The sequence below is a fragment of the Pipistrellus hanaki genome, assembly GCF_964339955.1.
Source record: "Pipistrellus hanaki genome assembly, chromosome: 11".
In the NCBI taxonomy this organism is placed as follows: Eukaryota; Metazoa; Chordata; class Mammalia; order Chiroptera; family Vespertilionidae; genus Pipistrellus; species Pipistrellus hanaki.
In genome coordinates, this window is record NC_140513.1 from 70,335,985 (window position 1) to 70,357,909 (window position 21,925).

The 21,925-nt window shown below is 52.9% G+C and overlaps 1 protein-coding gene across 3 annotated transcripts in view; it reads left to right on the forward strand.

Annotated features, from left to right (window-relative positions):
• Window positions 1-260: 260 nt before the first annotated feature.
• Window positions 261-21,925, forward strand: part of DIRAS2 (DIRAS family GTPase 2) — a 32,419-nt gene continuing 10,754 nt past the window's right edge. Inside the window, exons 1-3 of one of the 3 annotated variants that reach the window (XM_084899052.1) lie at window positions 261-705; window positions 19,778-19,947; window positions 20,114-20,266. The gene's annotated coding sequence lies outside the window, so the exon portion shown is untranslated. The remainder of the gene's footprint in view (window positions 706-19,777; window positions 19,948-20,113; window positions 20,267-21,925) is intronic. The other 2 variants (XM_084899053.1, XM_084899051.1) reach the window with 2 other exon arrangements.

Here is a 21,925-nt window from a genome sequence, read left to right on the forward strand (position 1 = left end):
TTTGACCAATACTTCTTGGACAAAATTGTTTACCAATGTCGGAAAATAAACGCGGTTATTTCCTTGAAACAGCCATGTGAGACTGCTCAGGGAGAGGGGGATTCTGGCCCGAGGGCCAGTGGCTGTGGCTCCCTCCCGTACAGTTACAACGCCCATTGCACCGCGGCCCGGTGTCCGGTGCCTGGTGTCCGGTGCCCGGTGCCCGGGCGGGCCGGGAAGAAGGGCTTCGCGGTCCGGTGTGGCCGGGAGGGAGGAGAGGCCTCTGGGTGATGGTGATGACGGTAGGGAACTGGAACCGCCTAAAGCGGATCACCTGGCTCACTGTCACTGAAAGCGCAATCCATTGAGACCCGGAGGAGCCAGCCCCGCCGCCATCCCAGCGGCGGGCGGCAGGCGGCGCCGGGGAGCCTCTGGAGGGAGCCTTCGCCATTGACCAGACCAACCTGGCAGCACCGGGACCGGCCTGGCAGCACCGGGACCGGGCGCAGAACCGGGATCTCGGGGGAGGAGGCCGGGCGGGGCGGGACCGCCGCTGGTGGGCGGCGCCGGGGCGCGGGGCGCGGAGAGGGGCCGGGAGCAGCGGACCGGCGTCACGGCTGCGGGGGCGGAGGCCCGCCCGCCCGCCCGGAGGAGCGGATCGCAGGAGCGGGTCGAGGAGCTGCCGGGGAGGCGAGCGGAGCAGCGGAGGGAGCACCCGCTGGTCAGGTAAGGGCTCCCGCGGCGGGGCTCGGGGTGGCCCGGGGTCTCGGGGGGTGGCTCGGGGCGGGTCAGCGGACCCGGGCGGAGGGGCCGGCGCCCTCGGCGGGAGCGCTCTGATACCAGGTTTAAACACGTTCTTTAAAACCCTGCCGTTTCTGGAATTTCTCCCCAGCCGGAGCTGGTGTGGGGGAAAGCCGGCCTGGCTCTGGGGACGCAGTGATTAGGGGTCTATCCAGCCCCGGGAGGACGTGGTCCCCGTGGGAGAAGCGGGCTGGTGGCCGCGGGGTCGCGCTCTCTCCCGGCCGCAGCCTCCGGGCTCGGCGTGGCCGCCTGTGCGTCCTCTCCGGGGAGCCCCCCGCCTGTGCCCCCGCCTGTGCCCCCGCCTGTGCCCCGCCTGTGCCCCCGCCTGTCCCTCCGCTGGCCCAGGTCCCCCCGCTGCCCGCTGTCCCCCTGATGCCCGCCATCCCCCCGCTGCCCGCCTGTGCGTCCTCTCCTGGGGAGCCCCCAGCCTGTGCCCCCGCCCGTCCCCCCGCTGGCCCAGGTCCCCCCCGCTGCCCGCTGTCCCCCTGATGCCCGCCGTCCCCCCGCTGCCCGCCTGTGCGTTCTCTCCTGGGGAGCCCCCCGCTGCTGTCCCCGCTGCCCGTCCCCCCGCTGGCCCTGGTCCCCCCGCTGCCCGCCGGTCCCGGGAGCAGAATGCACTCCCTGTGCAGCCTCCAACCTCCAGCTGGTGGCTGTGGTCCCCCAAGATTCCACAGCTGCTCCTCTAGCCCAGCGCCCAGCTCCCCACTCAGCTCCAAGCTCCCAGCTCCCAGCTCCCAGCTCCCAGCTCAGCTCCCAGCTCCCCACTCAGATTCCAGCTCCCAGCTCAGCTCCCAGCTCCCAGCTCCCAGCTCAGCTCCCAGCTCCCAGCTCCCAGCTCAGCTCCCAGCTCCCAGCTCCCAGCTCAGCTCCCAGCTCCCCACTCAGATTCCAGCTCCCAGCTCAGCTCCCAGCTCCCAGCTTAGCTCCCAGCTCCCAGCTCAGCTCCCAGCTCCCAGCTCCCAGCTCCCAGCTCCCAGCTCCCATCTCCCAGCTCAGCTCCCAGCTCCCAGCTCCCAGCTCCCAGCTCCCAGCTCCCAGCCCAGCTCAGCTCCCAGCTCAGCTCCCAGCTCCCAGCTCCCAGCTCCCAGCTCAGCTCCCAGCTCCCAGCTCCCAGCTCCCCACTCAGCTCCCAGCTCCCAGCTCCCAGCTCCCAGCTCAGCTCAGCTCCCAGCTCCCAGCTCCCAGCTCAGCTCCCAGCTCCCAGCTCCCAGCTCCCCACTCAGCTCCCAGCTCCCAGCTCCCAGCTCCCAGCTCCCAGCTCAGCTCCCAGCTCCCAGCTCCCAGCTCAGCTCCCAGCTCCCCACTCAGCTCCCAGCTCCCAGCTCTCAGGCTCCTTGCAGAGCATCTCGGGCTTCTCCTGGTGGGAGCAGGCCTGAGACCCCGGAAAATGCTGCTTCCCCTTTAAAACTCCAGTTCCCATTCTGCGGGGCTGGGGAGACTTGAACGGGGAGCTCAGTGGACAAGTAGTTCCACCCATTGAGGTGCCAGAGCACCTCAGTGGGACCCCTCAGGGTGCTCAGCTCCCTCCTTAGGAATCGGCATTGTGCGTCCCTGTCAGCCTGTGAACAGCCCGTGCCCTGGGGAAGGTGGAGAGAGCACAGGAAGTCCCTTCTGCTTGGAGCTGAAAACTTAAAATTTTCATGAAGATGCTCTAGATAACAGTCCAGGACCGAGCATGCACATTCCAGATCAATCAAGTGCACTTCGCTCCACGCTCTTGGCTTCCAAGAGGGGGAGGGGAAGAAGGAGGGGAAGGGAGAATAACATTAGAAAAAACTGACCAGATCTGTGGGGTGATGCTGTTCTGTTGGTTGTTGTCTGAAATTGCACATTGTCAACGATTCTGTCACTGGGCAGCGGAGGCCCACAGCCCGTCTTACAGGAATAGAAGCTCGCAGGCCAGGAGGCCCTTCATCCTATCCGACAGCCCTCATGTGTGGTGGGGACAGTGGTCCCGCCTGAAATGGGGGGAGCACAGGGCTCAGCCTCGCTGGTGAGCCTCAGTCCTCTCTGCAGACGGCAATTCTATGAGCATGGTGACTAGAAGCCTCCAGAACCTTTCTTTCTTAGAGCCTCGATAGAGTTGTTACTAAGAAAAGATACAGAGGCCACCTCCGTCAGTGCCCGCTGCGGTGTCCCTCTGAGCTGTGCCGGCAGGCCGGCGCCCTCGGCGTGGGCAGTGGTGCACGGGCCTCCTCACGGATGTCACGTGTGCACACCCTGAAGCCGAGTGTCCAGGGTGGACGCTGCCCCGGCGCTGAGGCTTGACAGCTCACTGAGAAATCAAATTGCAAAAAATGGAGGTTCTTTTCTTAAAAGGAGAGTGAATCCGAGAAAATAAAAACAGTGTACAGTCTTCTGATTTTGTGGCCATCGTTGGTAAATTAGTATGTTGGAAATTAACCTATTGATTTAGACAAAAATAATCATTTACCCCCAAAATAAATAGAGTAAACTTTTGCACTATAAGAATTTCTTGGTTACAGAGAGGAACATTTGGTTGTCTGTGGCGAGATGGCGGCTTGTCAGCTGTTTTAAGTTAAAAAAGCATCCGGTGCCCATCTGTAACTTCCAATTCCGATAAGCGCTGCGCCCATGCTCACGTTTACTGGGTCTCCGTCATCTCTCTATGCACCTGTGCTCTGTCTATGGACCTACCCATCTCTCTGTCTGTCTGGTGTGTGTATTTGCAATGGGCAGATGTCTCTTTAAAAGCTGAACTGATTTCTAGGACATTAGTTATTTTTGGTTATGGTTTTTCGTGGAAAATAGCTGCTTTTCATCAAAAGGGAAGATGATAGTTGTCATGTTGTCACAATTCCTAATGTTCTCTAGCAAGGTAAATGTAGGCATGCACATATATAAGTATTGACTTTATTTTTTAATTGGTTTCAAACAATTCTAGTTTTTATTATGTGGTTTGCAAGTGTCTCCTTTATTGATGAGGAAAGGCTCAGAACAAATGCCTCCTCCTCTGCTCTTGCCACTGGCCAGTTCAGGAAAGAAAGATTCCTTGCTACTCTCTGCTCAGTGCAGTTAAGTCTTTTCCCATAAGTTAGTATCTCCAAGAGAAATAGAATGTGTGAACAACACACATAATTTAAATGTCCCAGTAGTCACATTAGACAAGTAAAATTAATTTTTATATGTTTCCTTTAACCCAATATATAAAAAATGACTGTGTAAAGATATAATCACAAAATTTGTGCATTCAGGGGGGAGAGGAGTTGTCTCTCAGGCCAGTCTGCACCCTTTTCAATCTGAGACCCCTCAGGGGATGTTCGACTGACTGGGTCTAAACCGGCAGTCAGATATCCCCCTCACAATCCGGGACTGCTGGCTCTCAACTGCTCGCCTGCCTGCCTGCTTGCCCCTAACCACTTCCACCTGCCAGTCTGATCATCCCCTAACCACTCCCCTGCCAGCCTGAATGACACTTAACTGCTCCCCTGCTGGCCTTATTGCCTCTAACTGTCCTCCCCTGCAGGCCTGGTTGCTCCCAACTGCCCTCCCCTGCAGGCCTAGTCCCTCCAAACTGCCCCCCTTGTAGGCCTGGTCCCCCCAACTGCCCTCCCCTGGTGGCCTGATTGTCCACAACTGCCCTCCCCTGCCAGCCACCTTGTGTTGGCCATCTTGTGTCCACATGGGGGTGGCCATCTTGTGTGTTGGAGTGATGGTCAATTTGCATATTCCCTCTTTATTATATAGGAAGATACCAAGTACTAATAAGATATATAAGTTTTTCATGCTAAGTCTTACAGAATATCTCAATTTTGATTAGCCACATTTCAAGAGTTCAGTAACCCACATGACTAGTGGCCAGTGTATTGGCCAGCACAACTATAGATTTTTAACCTTTTGACAAAGCAATTTAAAAGCTGAAATATTAAGGGCCATTACATTAAACCAATTGAACACCATCAAAAGTAAATTTACATACAATCTCAAATTGCTCTAATAGTATGATCTTGAACTTTTTATTTACTTCTTTATCAGTAAACAAGAGGGTTGGTCAGGTTCATCCCTGGTTGTACAGACTGTAACCAGTGGACAGACTGGTGGACGGGGCGTTGCGGGCAGCTGCGGTCTGCTGTGCGGAAGCAGGGGCAGGCCTCTGTGTGCAGGGCCCTAGTGCTGTGGGACTAGTTTGCTTCGGGCCAGTCCCTGATCTCAGTATCAGCAGGGAGACCCAGTCCCATAGGGGCCAGCCGGTGTGGCTGTGTCCATCCCTCTCCTGGGCCCTCAGCCGCAGCCCCTGGGAGCAGGCACAGCCTTCGGAGGGATAAGGAGCTTAGGGTCGTATCCTTCGCTGTGAGGCGTGTTTTCACACTTTTGATGTTTGTGTCTGTGTGTGTCCACCATTAGATGAAGCTGGTGACATGTGAATGCGGTATGACCTACCGGGAATACTACTCCTGAAACACGGAGGGACTCCCGCCTTGTGATGGTGCGGTCTCAGCCGGGCGCCTCCTGCTGGTGCTGCCGCAGGGCTCTCGTCCCAGAAACCCGGAGGTGGAGGGACCAGCACTTAGTGTGGAGGAGTTTGTACAGCGTTTTCTGAAGCTGATTCATGTTTGGAAAGTGATTGTTTTTCTGAGAAAGGGAACACACTTTGTAGCAGGCCTTAGTGCGCACGCGCACACACGCACGTGCACACCAGTCCCCTCTCTCTTTCTCCTCCCTTCACCTCTGAAGCGGGGCCCCACCCTCCCCACAGCTGGGTGAGGAGTCCTCGGAGGGCAGCTCTCCTTCGATGGCATCTTTCAGTCTGTTTACTGACAACAGGAAATACAAGGGCCACGGTCACACTATTAGAGCAATGTGAAATCTTGTGTAAGTTTATTTTTGGCGGTGTTTAATGTATCTACCTGTGACTTCCGAGTTTGGAGTTTATCCTCAGATGGGACTGAGCAGGGGGAAAGGAACGTGTCCCGGTCTCTGGACCGGCCCACAGCCAGGCGCTCTCAGTCCTCCGTGGACCCGGCAGCCAGGTGGCGGCATGTTCCTTTTGTGTGCACTTAGCCTCCTCTTCTCAGTCCACCACAGTCCCCCCTCTGGCCACTGCTCACAGGAGGCCCAGGCAGTCCCTGCCTCCTGGCCTGGGAGGGTGCCTGGCTGACAGAAAGAGCGCTCCTCTTTCCAGCCCCTTTGGTCTTCATTGGGTTCTTGACCACAAGAACGAGGGACCACAGAATGCTAACGGGCCTCGCTGTCTTAGGTCCGCCAGCAAAGGAGGGGAGGCTGAATGCTAGAAACGACTGGCAACCTAGATTTGGAAAAGCACCTAAATTTCCCAGGAATCATGACAACCAGTGTCAGTATATTTTTTATTCTCTCCGGTGGGTTTGCAGATGACACTGCATCTCCTGTTTAGTTCTTCCATCTTTTCAATGTTTAAATTTGTAAAAATATACCAACAATTTCAACATGCAGAAATAAATCAGATTAGGATAGCAAATATTTAAACATAAAGAATGAAAATGGAAACAGGAGAATTTTTAATAATCTCAGAGGAGAAAACAATTTTCTAAAGATGATCCCAAACTGGGATACTAAATGGGAGAAGTTTGTTAAATTTGACTGCATAGAAATTTTAAATTTCTGTCCAGAAAAAATAAACAGCATCATCATGAGACAAATGACAGCTGGGAAGGAATATTAGCCACATCTTTTTGATGAGGCTACTTTCCTGAACACAGTGGGACTCAGCTTCTGTGAATGTCTGAATCACACGATGAGCGTGTTAATCCCGGGATGCGGGCTCCAGCCACAGAGAGGGAGTCACATACTGCCGCCTCCGCACCGGGCAAGGCCATCTGCGCAAGCTGATAGGAGCTGAGAGCACGAGCACCAGGCCTCAGCACACAAACACAACGCTTTCCCATGAAAAGATGCTCCGTGTCCTGCAAACTAAACAGCTGCAATTAGATCAATAATGGGAAACGGATTTCTCTCCCCACTGGAGAGGAGTAAAGCATTTGCTAAGACACTGGACTAGGAAAGGTATGAGGAGCCAGCACTCAGACACATTGGGCGCACAATGGTGCCGATTTTCGGGGACAGTTGGCAATCTTTACCATCATTAAAATGCACACACCCTTTGACCCAGCAGTTCCACTTATAAGAGTATATTCTACACATAGTCTGATAAACCAAGATGAGATGTTTGTTTAAGGCTGTTCACTGAGCAAAAAAACATTCAGTGAGAAACAGGTTGGTAAGGGATGCAGTCCTCGCAGTGTTACAAAGCACGGGGTGCACTTCCGCTGGCAATGTGGACAGGTCTGCAGGGAACACTGGGAGACAGTGCTTCTCTCTCTCTCTCTCTCTCTCTCTCTCTCTCTCTCTCTCTCTCTCTCTCTCTTCTCTCTCTCTCTCTCTCTCTTTCTCGTTGACCTGGCACCGTTTTTGTTAACACCTGCTTCCACTCACCTGTGGCTTGGCTTACATGCTCAATGTCTCCTTACCCACCTTCCTTTCCATCTGATTTGTGTTCTTGACTATTACTGGCAATTGAAACAGAAATCACATTAGTCGCTGCTGTGAGTTTATGTGAAAAGTGAGCTCAGTCAAGTCAATGCATCGGAAAGGTATATGAAATGTGGATTTTTGCATTGGTAATTGTTTTGTACTGTTTTCATTCTTACGTGAACATTCTGAGACTTTTTCTCAAAAGATTATCTTTTAGGTCAATTCCAAATTCCATGAAGTCTTCCCACTTCCATTATAGAAACACGGACCCTGTTTGGGGGCTGGGATCTTGCCCTACGGCCCAGAGACAGCCGCTGTCTCTAACACCTAAATTGTAGGATCTGTGCTCGTTTGGAACGTCACTAGTGAGAAATTGTACGTGAGGAACTTTGAGTCTTTATTTTCACTGAACAGTGAAAGGTATGTGAATCCTAACCATTTTCATGTCCTCTGCCTTCTGGGACACGCGAAGATCACAGAGTCACCTTGACTCTGCCTCTGGCCCTGCAGCCGGGGCCCTGGCTGCTCAGCTTGGCATCAGGGTTAGGTGGAAACACTGTTTAAATAGCCAGGGCATTAGTTTATCCCATGTTTCCAGGTGTGTGTTACGATGGCTCAGAGTTCAGCTTTTTTAAAGGCACCTATGGCTTTTTGATGAGTCAGAAAACATACACAGTCACCCATTATTAGCTGCCTAATATCACTATTACATTTTAAAGATAAATTGTAGACACTCTGAAAGTTGCTTGGTAATAGGACATGTTGGTGTAAAGAAAACTTCTCAGCATTGTGGAGGCTGGAGCTCCTTATCCAGCTTTTAGGAATTGGGATTGGCTGAGCTTGCACTGGATCTGCTAACCTTCAGTAGAAGTGCAGGTGCGGCCCCTTAAGAGCTGAGCAATGTGCTGCTACTTAGCCATCTAGACCGGGGGTGGGGAACCCTTTTTCTGCCCAGGGCCGTTCGGATATTTATAACATCACTAAAGGCTCGATGCACGAAGATTCGTGCAAGAATGGGCCTTCCTTTCCCTGGCTGCCGCCTTCGCTTTGTCTGGAGCTTCCTTTCTGCCTTGGCTCCGGCCCAGAACCGCCTTTTTGCCTTACCATGATGCCCAGAGGCCCGGAGCAGCTGGGGCAGTGTGGAACCTCTGCATCATCACCATGGCAATGACGCAAGCATCCCTCCTCTGGCCCCTCAGTGCCTTTGTATGCAATATAACCTGCCAGCTTTGTTGGGTTAATTTGCATACTCATTCCTGATTGGCTGGTGGGTGTCGCAAAGGTATGGCCAATTTGCATCTTTCTCTTTTAGCAGTGTAGATTCACTGGTCTACAAAAGTATCAACTTAAAAATTAGCCTGCTATGTTTAGTCACACATTTAATTAAGTCTCCCCTAATACAGGACCAGACCAAATGATTTCACATTATGTGACCTGAGGGTGGGATGTTCCCAGGCTGAGCTAGAGTCTCAGTTCCCTTATCTGTAAAATGGGGCTGCTAACCCCTAAATCAGAGGGGTTTTGAGGTCAGGCTTGTACAGGACCTCTGGACACTTGCGTGGTGGTCAGCGTTCCTAGGCGCCTGCCGTGCTGTCTGACCAGAACCGGTGGTTCCTCTCGCTCACTGTCTGGGTTTCTCCTTCCCCTTCACAGCCTGGCTTGGGGCTTCTATCTCATAGTTTCATGTTGATTCTGGGTGGGATGCTGGCCACCAGCATCAGCCTTTTCTAGTTCACCCAACCTCTAAATCACCTGGAACAGTGATTTCCCCTCACAGCATCCTCTGAGCCAGCCTCTGGGACCCCATCTTGTGTCTGGGGAGATCCGGTTCCCTCCTCCATCAGCACTTGCCCCTGTGCCTGGACTGACTCACCTCCTCCCGGGCAGTTCTGGCTTTGCCTGAGTGCCCTGAGGGTGAGGACATCCCCTGGGGACTGTTGTTACCCCAGCCTTGAGCCAGAATGCAGTGCACAGGGGCCTGGCTGGGCTGGCAGCCTCCGAGGACGGGGTGCAGGTGCCTGCCGGTGGCTGCCTGGCCCCGGGCACCCAGCAGCTCAGCTGAGCGCGGTTCACTGGCCTGGTGGCTGTCGAGCAGCACAGGAAACGGCCAGCCATCGCTGGCTGCCTTCTCCCTCCGTAGCTGCTGGCCTGACTGTCCTTGTTCGCTCATCAGGGCGTTGGCTGGTGCAGTCTTCTTTCTTCCCCGTCCTCAGATGCCCGGGGTGTGTGTGTGTGTGTGTGTGTGTGTGTGTGTGTGTGTGTGTGAGAGAGAGAGAGAGAGAGAGAGAGAGAGAGAGAGAGAAAGAGAGAAAGAGAGTTCCCTCCACTCCTCCGCTCCACACCTGCCATCCCGGGAACCCTGCCCCTCTGGAAACTCCCTCCCGGGAACCGGGACCCTGTCCCCCAGGCCCGGTGCAGCACGCCTGCCCGCTTCTCCGCGCCTCCCAGAGCTCACACTTCACCTCTACGTCCAGTCACAGTCACACACGTTCCTGCCTCTGTGTTTTAACTTTAATTAAAAAGAAGCTTTAAACTTTCAAAACAGAGGCCCCTCAGCCACCAATTCACAAGCTTCCCCCCAACTCCCACCCACGTCCTGGGAGCTGTCTGCGCGGCCGGGCCCACGTCTGCGCCTCAGGCCCCCTCCTGGCTCCGCGGCCTCGGGAGCTCCTCCGGTGGCTCTCTGCGGGGACTCCCAGCCTCCCGCCCAGGGCTCCCACGGCTCCCTCCTCCGGCTCCGGCCCCAGTGCACGCGGGGAGCCCTCCTGTTTGGGAGCCCTCACTCCTCGGCCTCCATCACAGGGCCCTTCCGTGCAGCTGCTTCTTCCTTAGGCCCGGCTTTTAACCGCAGGCTCACTGCCTCTCAGACCGCCCGCACCCCGGCCTGCGTGAGCCTCGGCTCCTGTCCTCTCGGCCGCTCCCCCACACGCGGGCTGCAGCCCTGCACTGAGGAGCCGCCGTGCGCCCCATCTCCGCTGCCAGGGGCCGGGACGCGGTGCCCACCTGCCCCCGCTGTGAGCCTCCGCTGCCCGGACACGGGGCTCCACAGGCCGAAACCAAGCCCAGTCTCCCTCCCCAGCGGCTTCGCCCACACTCTCCGCCATGGAAAAGTCTCTGGGCTACCCATCGGAGGCCCGGGAGCTTTCTGGACACTCTCCTCTCCACGTCCTAACTCCTTCCCGCCAACTGTCACCGACGGAGTTCCACCAGCCCTGCTGTGGCTCCAGCCTGACCCACCCGCATGGGCTGGTGTGCTCTGACCGGTGTGCCGTCCACTTCCTGTGCTGGCAGACCCCTTGTGGCTGCCCCGGACCCTCTCAGGCCGTGGCCGTGGCAGCCCTTCCCAGCCTCGCCTTACTACATTCTCCGTCGGTGACCGTGGGGCCCTGCCGCCCTCCTGCTCCTGGAGGGCGCGCCCCACAGGCCGGGCCTGTCTGCTGGGTCAGTGCTCCCTCCCGCAGGCCGTGTGCGGCCAGCAGCAGCCCGCCCTGTCCCTGAAGTGGGGCATGGTCCCCACGGGTCCTGGCTGTGGCAGTATGGAAGCCACGTCTGAGAGCCACTGGGCCCGCCTGTGTGGACAGGACCGCAGGGGAGGGCCCAGTGGTCAGCTCCCCCTGCCTCTGTCCCTAACCTCAGCCCGGCCTCCCGTCTGTTCACTGAAGTCAGTGCAGACAGACACGCAGCATCCACCAGCAAGGGAGACACAGTGAGCGGGACGGTAAAAAGCGCAGAGCTTGTGATGTAGTGGAATTGAGCACAGGCTTTAAACTGGAAGATGGATAGTGTGTCGGAAAGGAAGCTGTGCTATAGAGCAAGCCAGCAGGAAGAGGTTACAGCGGCGGGGATGGGGGTGGTAGTGTACATTCAGGGAAGTGCCTGCCGAGTGGGATATGTGAACATCGTCCATGGAGGCGGGGAAGGGCAGACGGGTGCCGGGAACAGCGGGTGCGAAGGCTCGGAGGCAGGAGCGCAGGCAGGTGTCCAAGCGGCACCGAGACGAGTGTGGCGGATCGTATCGGAGGGGAAACAGGACGCAAGGGTGCGGTGCCAGCGGGCAGAGCCCCGAGCTGTTACCCGCAGGGGCGGGGGCAGGGTTTGCCAGGAGCAATGTGGTCCGTGCGGGCCCGAAGCAGACGGCACTCAGGCCGCACAGAGGTCGGGGAAGAGGCCCGGGCGTCCGGGAGCCCGGGAACCAGGGAGGCTGTTACAGGTAGGGGTTAGGGGTTTGGTCTGGACACGTTTTGAAGATACCGCTTGCCCACATGGCTGGTGGGTTGGATGTGAGGGAGAGAAAACAAGAGGGACTCAAGAGGACTCCTTGGTGCAGCTGGCCTGGGTGGAGGCTGCCGGGCTGAGAGAGGAGGGGAGCTCAGCATTGCTCGCGTTGCCTTGGGGTGTCTCCATGGCACATGAGTGGCAGCACCAGGAGAGGGCGGCCCTGAGCACCCGCACTTCGGGCCAGAGGCCTGGCCGTGGGCACGCCTGGCAGATGGCCATGGGCATATGGTTGATACCAAAGCCATGGAACCAGGTGACATCACTGGGGGCGAGTTTGGCAGGGAGGGGAGCGAACCAAGGACGAGGTGTTTGGCCGTCTGCCTGAGCGAACCGGGGGCAGTGGCATCCCCACCTTTCCTGCCGACACCCCACCCGCCGGCCCTCCCGAGGGGTCTGCTGCCCCCACTCCTGTCCCTCTGAGTCCTCGGGAGGCTCCAGCGCAGCAGGTGTCAGCCCGCCCTCCTCCCCTCAGAACCGTGGCCCTCCTCCTCCTCAGTGAGAGCGCCTCCCCACGCCCCCACTGCCCCTGCCATGGCACCGCTGCCTCATCGCTCTTCCTGCTGCACTCGGAGCCTCCGTGTTCCTAGAGCAACCACAGGAGCCCTGCCCCTGGGTCTTCTTCCCCCCACCCTCTTACCACCCTCCGTCCCCCCGGAACCCGCACCAGCTTTCACACAGCGCTCCAGCTCTGCCGGAATGGCCGCTCTCCGGCGAGGCCCTGGCCTCCTGCCGCCGGAGGCCCGGTCACTGGGAAGGGAACTGAAGGAAATGGCATAGATGTGTTTGCCAACGTACCCATCCGGTGAGACCCTTTAGTGGGAGACCTTTACAATGAAAAAGAATCGACTCTCAAGCTTAGTTGTGCAGATCAGATAGGAAAGCCTTTGCTTTGCTTCTGGAAAAGTCATGGTGGAAGAATTTTTATGCATATTTTTTTCAAAATGCTTTCTCCGTAAGCAGCTGTCTTTCCAAAGCAGACCATGTCCCCGCTCACATTTAAACGTCGCCTTTACATCCAGGGCCGGAGGAAAGGCGCTTGGTTTTTGAAAAATTCCTCCTAGATGGCAAACTACTAAAACCACCGGAAATGCATTCAGAACAGTTGCTTTTTTGTAAAAAACAACCACACACACCCCTCGTGCCCTTTAGTTCTGAGCACATATTTTCTTTGTCACAGGTAACGAGTGAGCCAGCAGGGGGTAGAACTGTTTGTGTTGCTCCTTATCCAGGCCGTAACGAGCCTGTCTGCCCTGGGCTTTCCTCCGAACAGAAGCAGGTGGACCGCCCAGGCCGGTGCCCAGTGGCCCGCACTCCGCTGCCCGGTGTGGCTGCAGCAAGGCGGTCAATGATGCTCAGCTCCTCCTCTGCCTGGCGTGTGCCACATGTCCTTCTGTCATTTCTGTTTCCCTTGGCCTGCCCTGCTGCGAGTGGTTTTCATACGCAGATTTTCCAGAACTGCACTCTGGGCCTTTTAGAGCACACGTATCTTCCCTGCCGCAGTCTTCCTCGGTCTCCCCGGCGAGCTGGGCAGCAGAGGAAGCGGTCAGCGAGCTCGCCGTGCTGATCTGGGTGGGTTCAGTGCCCTAACGGCGGGCGCATGAGTCCTTCCCTCGGGCACGGATCCCCGGAGGCGGAGGGAGAAAGTGCCAGCGCCCACGTACCCACGGCCAGCCGGGTGCCAGAGCCTGTTATTACGGAGGGAGTCACGCCAGCAAATGACAGTGGGTTTGACTCACTCGCACTTTTGCTCAACTGTTAGCCAACCCCTGCCCCGTGAGACCTGTCATACTGCTTTGCTCAAACCCTCAGCACTGTTTTCTATTGATTTCCATATGGAATTCAGAGGAAGGTTTGCATTTCAGTCATCACCCTGCCATTCGCTGTTTTATTTTCTATATTTTACCACAGCAGGAAAATAAGTCTTTTTCGGTGGTTTGTGGCTTCTTGCCCTGCAATGTCAATAAGAAGAGGATTTAAGCATTTTAAAAAATCAAGTTTAATTAAGTTTTGTAATATATTAGATTAAATATGATATGTTGTTAAATTTTGCTCAAAAAGCCTGGAGGTTTGTTTTTCATTTTTAAAAAAAAATATATATTTAATTGATTTTTTAAAGAGAGGAAGGGTGAGGGATAGAGAGCCAGAAACATCGATGTGAGAGAATCATTGATCAGCTGTCTTTTGCACACCTCTTACTGGGGATGTGCCCTCAACCAAGGTACATGCCCTTGACCAGAATCGAACCCGGGACCCTCCAGACCACAGGCCGACGCTCTATCCATTGAGCCAAACCGGTGTGAGCTGGAGTTTTGTTTTTATGTTGTAAATCAGTGCAGACCAGTAAATACATAATCTTAGTCACGTGTCATTTTCATTTTCTAGTAATAGCATTTAAAAGTGAAAAGACACCCCCAAAGTTAATTTAAATGTTTGACATTACCCAATGTATATGCATATTATTATTTCTCCTTGTAATTAATATCAAAATTGTGAGAGAGATATTTAACATTCTTTTTACTTTTTATTTTCCATCACCATTTACCCCTCTGAGCCCCCTCTGCCTCCTGTTGTCCATGCAGTGAGTTCTGTCCTTTCCTCTGTGCTCAATCTCCCCTCCCCCCAACACCCCCTTACCCACCATGCTGTCTGCATGGTCTCTGTCTATGAGTCTGCCTCTGATTTGCTTGGTAGTTCAATTCATCAAATTCCACATAAAAGTGAAATCATGTGACATTTATCTTTCTCTGGCTGCTAATTTTGCTTAGCATATGTTTGTTCTCCAGGTCCCTCCATGCTGTTGCACGGAGCAAAATCTCCTTCCTTTTCATTTTCCTCCTTTGAAAGCTGTGTAGATGCACCGCGGCTCTCTCACCCTCGCCCGGCGGGCGCATGGGAGACCTTGCTCTCCGGACGCGGTGCCTGAGCCTGGCTCAGGCCCTGCTCTGCTTCGCCAGGTGCGGCGGCTGCAGGCGCAGCGCGGGCCGCTGTGAGTGTACGTGCTCTGGCTAATCTAAGCTTCACATCACCGTGAATGCAGGTGCAAATTTCAATTAGTCTTTTCAGGAAATTAGATAGTTTTGGTTTTGTCAGATCAGATTACAGCTCATTGCTTGTTCTGTATAATGTGATGCTAACTGTGCTCACATTTATTGTTACTTACAATCACATATTTTTACAAAATATACAGAACTTAGCATTTACATCTTATTCATTGCGAAGTGTACAGGTGCCGGGCTTTAAGCACATTGTGCAGCCGTCACCGCCCTCCACCTCCAGAACCTTCACCAGGCAAAACCGAACTGCTGTCCCCGTGGAGCAATAGCGCCCTCCCAGCCCTGTCACCCAGCACTCTGTGCTCCGTCTCTATGTTTTAACTGCTCTCGGGACCGCACCGCAGTGGCCCAGACCTATCTGTCCTTGGTGACTGGTGCACTTCAGTGCACGTGCTGTCTGCATCGTAGCGTTGGTCAGAGCTGTCTTCCCCTTGAAGGCTGATCAGTGTTCCGTTGCGTGTAGACCGCATTTTGTTTATCCAGATTGGTGGGCACTTGGCTTGCTCCCACCTCTTAATTATTGTGAGCAGTGCTGTTCTGAACATGAATGTGCAAATATCCCTTCAGTTATGCCAGTACGAGAGGCCTGGCACACAGATTGGTGCAGGCTGGGCTGGCAGGGAGAGGGGTCGAGGGCAGTTGGTGGGCTGACACCGCCCCCTGGTCAAACTCCTGGTTGAGGGGACAGTTTGCACAGTAGCCTTTTATCATATAGGAATATGTCACTTACACACTGTTTAAGTCACTTTGGAAGTACACCTGGAAGTAGATGCTGGTAATTCTGTTTCACTGTTTTCAGAGAGGCTACACCATTTCAGATTTCTACCAGCATTTCTCCACATCTTCCATGACATTGTTTCCCACTCGTGTTTGTTTTTATGTTTTTAAATGGTAGCCATCCTACTGGGTGTGAGGTGGCAGAGCTGTGGCTTTGACCAGCGTTTCCTGATGACTAATAATGGGCGTGTCGGCCATGTGTGTATCTTTTTTGAAGAAATGTCTATTCAAGCTCTTTGTTCATTTTTTATTTGTTTTTCTTTTTGTTATTCAGTTGTGAGAGTTTTCTATATATCTTAGGTACTAGATCCTTATCATGTATATCTATTTTCTCCCATTGTGGAGGTTCTCAATTAGCTTTCTTGATAATGTCCTTTGTTGCATAAAGTGTTTAATTTTGATTAAGTCTAGTTTAGTTATTTGTTTAGTTTGTCAGATCAGATTACAGCTTGTTGCTTGTTCTGTATAGTGTGATGTTAACTGTGCTCACATTTATTGTTAGTTACAGTCACACAGAGTTACTGTGTGATTTACGGAGGGAGGAAGTACACGGTGAGGTACGGCCCAGGATGGACACAGGGACCAATGGAGTGGAACTGAGCACAGAAGCCAACGCGCCCGTTTATACTTAATTGATCCGGACAAGAGTCAGGACTATTCAGGGAACAACTGGATTTCCACGTCAAGGGATCACTTGGGCCCTTGCTACGCCATATGCAAACATGGAGACAGCGTGTTTTCTTCTCACTCATAGAAGAAAACAGAGGGATAACTCTTCATGAACTTGGCTTGGGCAATGGGTTCTTGGATTCCAAGAGTTGAGTGACAAAATAGTTGGTGATTGTTGGAAGGAATCTTTCTCACCACTTGCCAGTCTGTATTCCTTAGCCATGTAGCCGCCTTTCATTTGGCTAAAACTAGAAGCCGTCCACTCAGCAGGCGCAGGCGCACAGTGTGTGGTCGGATGTGCGGTCCGCGGCAGCATGAAGCCGTGGTGCCTGGCACCTCACACGTTCTCCTGGGCACAGCTTCTGCGTGACAGTCACCCTCCTCCTCCCGTGTTTACTTCCCTGCAGGGCTCTGTGCTGCACTGGACACGTGGGTCAAACTGGGTGACGTGTGCTGTGACCTAGCTGGTAGCCTTGCTTATCATTGCAATGATTTCCCTTTATTTTCCCTCACCCTCGTGCGGGCAACGGGCAGAAGCAGAGAGGGCCCCGTGCGGTCAGGCGCTGGGCAGTCTGAACGTGTTTCTCAGGGCATTTTTTTCTGGCTCTTTGGGGTTCCTGCCCATCATGGTTCTCCAAATGGAGTCGCTTCAGACAAGCATCAGGGAACCTTATTGCTATGCGTAAGCTGTGGGCTTATTTGCCTTTTGCTAATGAAACTGAGAGAATCGTTTATTCTGCCCCTTGCATCCCAAGAAATGCTCGATTTCTCTCCATGAATTGCATTCGCGCAGACAATAGAGTCTGGCACTGAGCTCCTGAGGCCCTTTCTTGCAGCCTGGCGTGGGGCTGCCTGCTTGGCGCGGGGTGGCGCCTGCCCAGCACCTGCTCTCACGTGGCCTCGCTGGGTTTCTCCATCGCACGGGGAGACCAGGTTCCTGAAAAGAGGATGCTGCTGCTTTCATTTTTAAATGTAAAAAGGATTTTTATTAATTTCAGAGAGAGGAAAGGAGAGGGAGAGATAGAAACATCAATGAAGGGAGGGAATCACAGATCGGCTGCCTCTCGCAGGCCCCCCACTGAGGATTGAGCCACAGCCCGGGCCTGTGCCCTGACCGGGAACCCGTGGGCTGACTAACTGCTGGGCCAGGCCGCCGGGCGCTCTGCTTCTGGAGAAAGACGAGCTGTGAAGGTCTAACTTCCTTACAATCGGGCATGTGTTTGCCTCTGAGAAACACATCTCGTTTTTTAGGTTCAGCAATGAAGGCACCTGGAATGAATTTTGTTAAATTGAGATTCTAACATTATGTAAAAGTAGCCGTTCTTGCCTAGAGAAGTATGCGCTGCTGGCACGGTTTCTTGGTTTCCTTCAGGGCACCTGACGGGTGTGCTTAGTGATATCCTTATTTCTACCTACAGGGCCCACTTACCTTCTGGAAGTCATAGTTTCACATGTAGACTCTCAAGTTCCAGCCGTAAGGGTGGAGTTTGCCTAAAGTTAATAAAGTTTAATGTTATAATAAAGACAAATGTATTTCAGAAGAGGGCCTTGCAGAGAAGCAAGCAAACGCGGAGCGGATGAGCGTGTGCCCTCGAGGGTTGCCCTTGCCCCGGGCTGTGGGGGTGGGCAGCGAGGATAGCCGCTGTCGGACTTCCAAGCTTTACTTTGAAGGAGTGGAACTTTTTCAGTCATTGTTCTCCATTTTATGTATTTGTTTTTGGAAATGGGCTCAATCCAGATCTAATAGATGCAAAGCTTGGTTTAGCTAAGATGCTTCTTTCATGTCATTCGCCAGAATCTAGTTGCTCCCGGGTGGAGACTTCTGTGACTCAGGAAGTCAAATTCCTTTTCCTGGAACTCAGGCCTTAATGACGAGGAGAGCCGGGCTGAGGCTCATTTGAATGCTGCATTCCAGGACGTACATTGTTAGGTTTTGTGCCTCTTTGCTGAGATGAACGGGCCACACCCTTTCCTTGCTCCTTCCCCGTGCATCTGTCTGTGTAGCCGAAGCTTCACGTACAAGTGACTGTAGAGACACTTCAGTCCAAACAAGTTCAAGAAAAGGGAAGCAGAGGGTGGAGGGACAGTCCGCAGGGTGAGGGGGACAGGCTGCGCTTTACCAGAGAAGCCTCCCCAGAGGAGGACTGACTCCTCCATAAACCAGGAGGCCGCCGAGACCTGCGGCCATTGGGTGAGACCAACAGCTTGGAGAGAACAATAAACAAACAGAACGGAGATCTTCAGATAAATAAGAACACAAGGCCAGCAGCAACAAACCTCAGGTAGCAGTCTTGTTGAAATCCAGTGCTGTATCGCCTTTCCTAAAACAAGGAAGTGCTTCTGTGGAAACAGAAAAGTCCGACCACAGGAAGGCTATGGAAGCATAGGGAGAGTCCACAGAAGGCACAGCCAGGGAGAGGGCCCATCGTACGACACAAGTTCCAGGAAGATACGGGGATTGGGATGATGTACTTTTTAGAAATAGAAGAAAATGTCTCTAAGCTGCAGAAAGGATAAGGTTTTAACCCTTTCTCACCCCCAAAGACCCCGCACTTGAAAAGCAGCTCTGGACATTTCCTCTCAAAACGTCCCAGAATGGAGACAGTGCCCTGACTCCCCCAAAGAGAGGGGAACACGCAGCTTCCTACAAAGACGGGGGCGCACTGACTGCAGCTTTCCCATCACCAACGCTGGATCGTAAAGTTAAACTTACATCATCCTTAAAGCCGAAGAACCAAGTGAGAGCATGGCCTCGGAAATGTTCATGCCATATGGAAGAATTTACCAGTAATGGCTGATGAAAGTGCAAAATGGATGAAAGGAAGGTGATAAAGTACACATATTGGCAGCTGAGTGTCACGTAGGCAAAAAACAAACAATGCTAAAAAAAATAGTAAGAGCTAAATGCTGCTGACGCAGAAATCCCGCCCTACTGAGCCAGGCTGCTGCGGGGTCCGGCCCCCGGGCTCCTTCCACAGCAAGAGCCTTCACAGTCCTCCCAGAGCTGTGGGCCGATGGGCTCAGACACAGCCCGCGAGAAAAGCATAGGAGACAATCTAAAACGTGGAACGAGCTGTAAGTATTGCATCTGGAAAGCTGAAATGCCGGTAAGTGACCAAAAGCACAGCCCCTGACGGGCCCACAGCCGCGGAGGAAGGTCACGCGGATTTGCAGGGAGATGTGGCCCAGAGTCACTCGTCAAGTCATCGAGTGCCAGGGTGACCGCCTCATGGGTCATACACGTCTGTCACCACGTGTGCACCTAAAACTAACAACAGTGTATGCCAGCTGTGGTTGGAAAATAAAAAGACGTTAAGTTCCATCATGAAAGCAGTGAATGAATTCTTTAAGATTATCACGGTGAGCACCAGGAGATGACAACGGAGCCTCGTTTTTTCTGGAAAGGGGACGGGGACTGTCAAAGAGGGGCTCGTGTGTGTGAATTGAAGAGAATTCTACAATCTTCTTCTTATTATTATTTTTAATATATTTTATTGATTTTTTTACAGAGAGGAAGGGAGAGAGATAGAGAGCCAGAAATGTCAATGAGAGGGAAACATCAACCAGCTGCCTCCTGCACACCCCCTACCGGGGATGTGCCCGCAACCAACGTACATGCCCCTGACCGAAATCGAACCTGGGACCTTTCGGTCTGCAGACCGACGCTCTATCACTGAGCCAAACCGGTTTCAGCTACAATCTTATTTCTTAAAGACATGCCTGACACCACTCCCACTGGCTGTTTGCAGTGTTTAGGCCGGACAGAGGCTGGGCTGGATTGTGCCGTCCCAGCAGGCATCCCGTGTCTCCGCTCCATCCTTCTCTCCCTGAAGACCATCCTGCTCACACAGCTTGGCTCCCGGTCGCCCTGCTTCCTCCTGATTCGCTCCGCTGGGCAGGCATCTCCGGGCCTCTGCAGGTAACCTCCTCCACTCCTCTAACCTACATCACCGGACTCCAATTGCCCCTCCCCTCCCTTAGCCCCCAGATATCTCTACGGAGAAATCTACACTCGTCCTTCTAGTCATCCGGTCAGTCCCATCACTCTCCAGCCTGGTGCGAAATGACATCCGCTCTCCCCACAGCCCACGTACCCCGTACCTGCTGCGTGGCAGCCTGCCCGACCTCCGAGGGCAAAGCCTTCCTTCCCGTTCCTGCTGTGCGGCACCTAACAAGAGGGTTTTTACTGGGACCTGAGAGGGATTCCTACGGAGGACCCAGTTTCTGATGACTTTAAGGTTTGGTATTTCATTTCCATAATTGAAAAAGAATGAAATTATTCATAGCAATCTGTACAACCGCATGAACAGCTCTGTAGCCACCACCCACATGGAGGAGAGAGACAACGTTTCTCGTGCCTCCAGTGTCTGCACTGTCAGCTTCACCAGGTGTCCACAGGCTTCGTCTCTGCACCGCATCCTCTTCCTGTGGGAATATGTTGGTTCCATGGTATGGGTATCCATTGTTTGCTTGTCATCTCTGTGGTGACACGTGGACTCTCTTGGTGCCTGGCTGTGAGGAGCAATGCCAGCTGTCACCTGTAACACCTTCTCCACCAAGGTCCGGGAACCTCTCCTCGCAGGTGGTGACTCAGTTGTAGAAGAAGCAGATAATGGCAGCACACACAGTGGATTCCTGCCCTCCCGATGTCTTCCGATGTCTTCTGGGTATTTTTATTTTGTGTGTGTGTGTGCTTTTTTTTAAATAACAACTTTTTTTTAAATGAAAATAAAGGAAATTTATTACCTGTGTACGGTAGTACGGTAGTTGTCAACACAAACCAGACAAACTGTGAATCCTACAGTATCAAGAATTTACTCTTTTATTCAATGACAATCATGTCATCATCTTCTGGAACATCATCATAACAATCCAATTCCTGAATTTCCTGGTGAATTTCTTGTGACTCCATTTCTTTCAGAATCAGTGGACCAAATCTCTCATGTTTAGCAAAAGCACTGTCTTTAAATGAGTACTTCTTGTCAAGGTAGCCTGCTCGCAGTACATTTGCAATGCAACTGTCAGTGATTTTCTCCCATGAATTCTTCACCCAAGTCACAACTTTTTGCAGTTTAGGTTTCACAAAGTTTCCACTCTGATTTCTCTCCATTCTATTTTCAATGTAGTCATTAATTTCCATGCTCAAATTGTCTTTGAATGGCTTATTTATTGCAATATCAAGAGTGTGCAAAAAAATCAATAAAATATATTAAAAAAAAAAAAAAGAGTGTGCAGATAGGCCGTCATTCCTGCGGGAATCATTATCTGATCTATTTTTCTTTCGTAAAGAAATGTCTTCATGTCTTTAGCGCAGTGAATGCTGGCTGCATCCCAGACTAGCAGACCTCTTTGGCTCCCTTGCATAACAAGCAGCAGCATTAAATCGACCCACTTCCTTATAACTGGTTGTGTGGCCCAGGCTTTTTCAGTTTCAAGAATAAAAATGCCCAAAACACATTCAATCTTTTCCTTCTTGCCCTTAGAAATGATTAAAGGTGGGATTTTAGTTGCATCCAGACAAATTGCCAAAATACAGGAAACACATGCACTTTTGTAAGCAGTGGAGGGAATGTACACTAAGGAGGCACCCCACTGTTTAATTGTATAACAACTTTTTTTTAAATAAAGTCACCCGGTTAAAATATACAATTCAGGCCCTTACAGAAAGGCAGAGGGCATTAACACATTGCCAGTTGATCAGGCAGACGTTGACATCTATGCTATTGAGCGTTCTCTGAATGGCACTCCAAGAAGAGTCCAGCTACAAGGCTAGAGGCCCACGTCGAACAACCCGATATAGAGACACAACTGCAGCAAGTTGTGTGGCCCTCCCTCTGGCTGGAGCAGAACTTCCTCCCGCAGATCCACATTTTCCCGCCTCCGCACGGGCCTGTTCC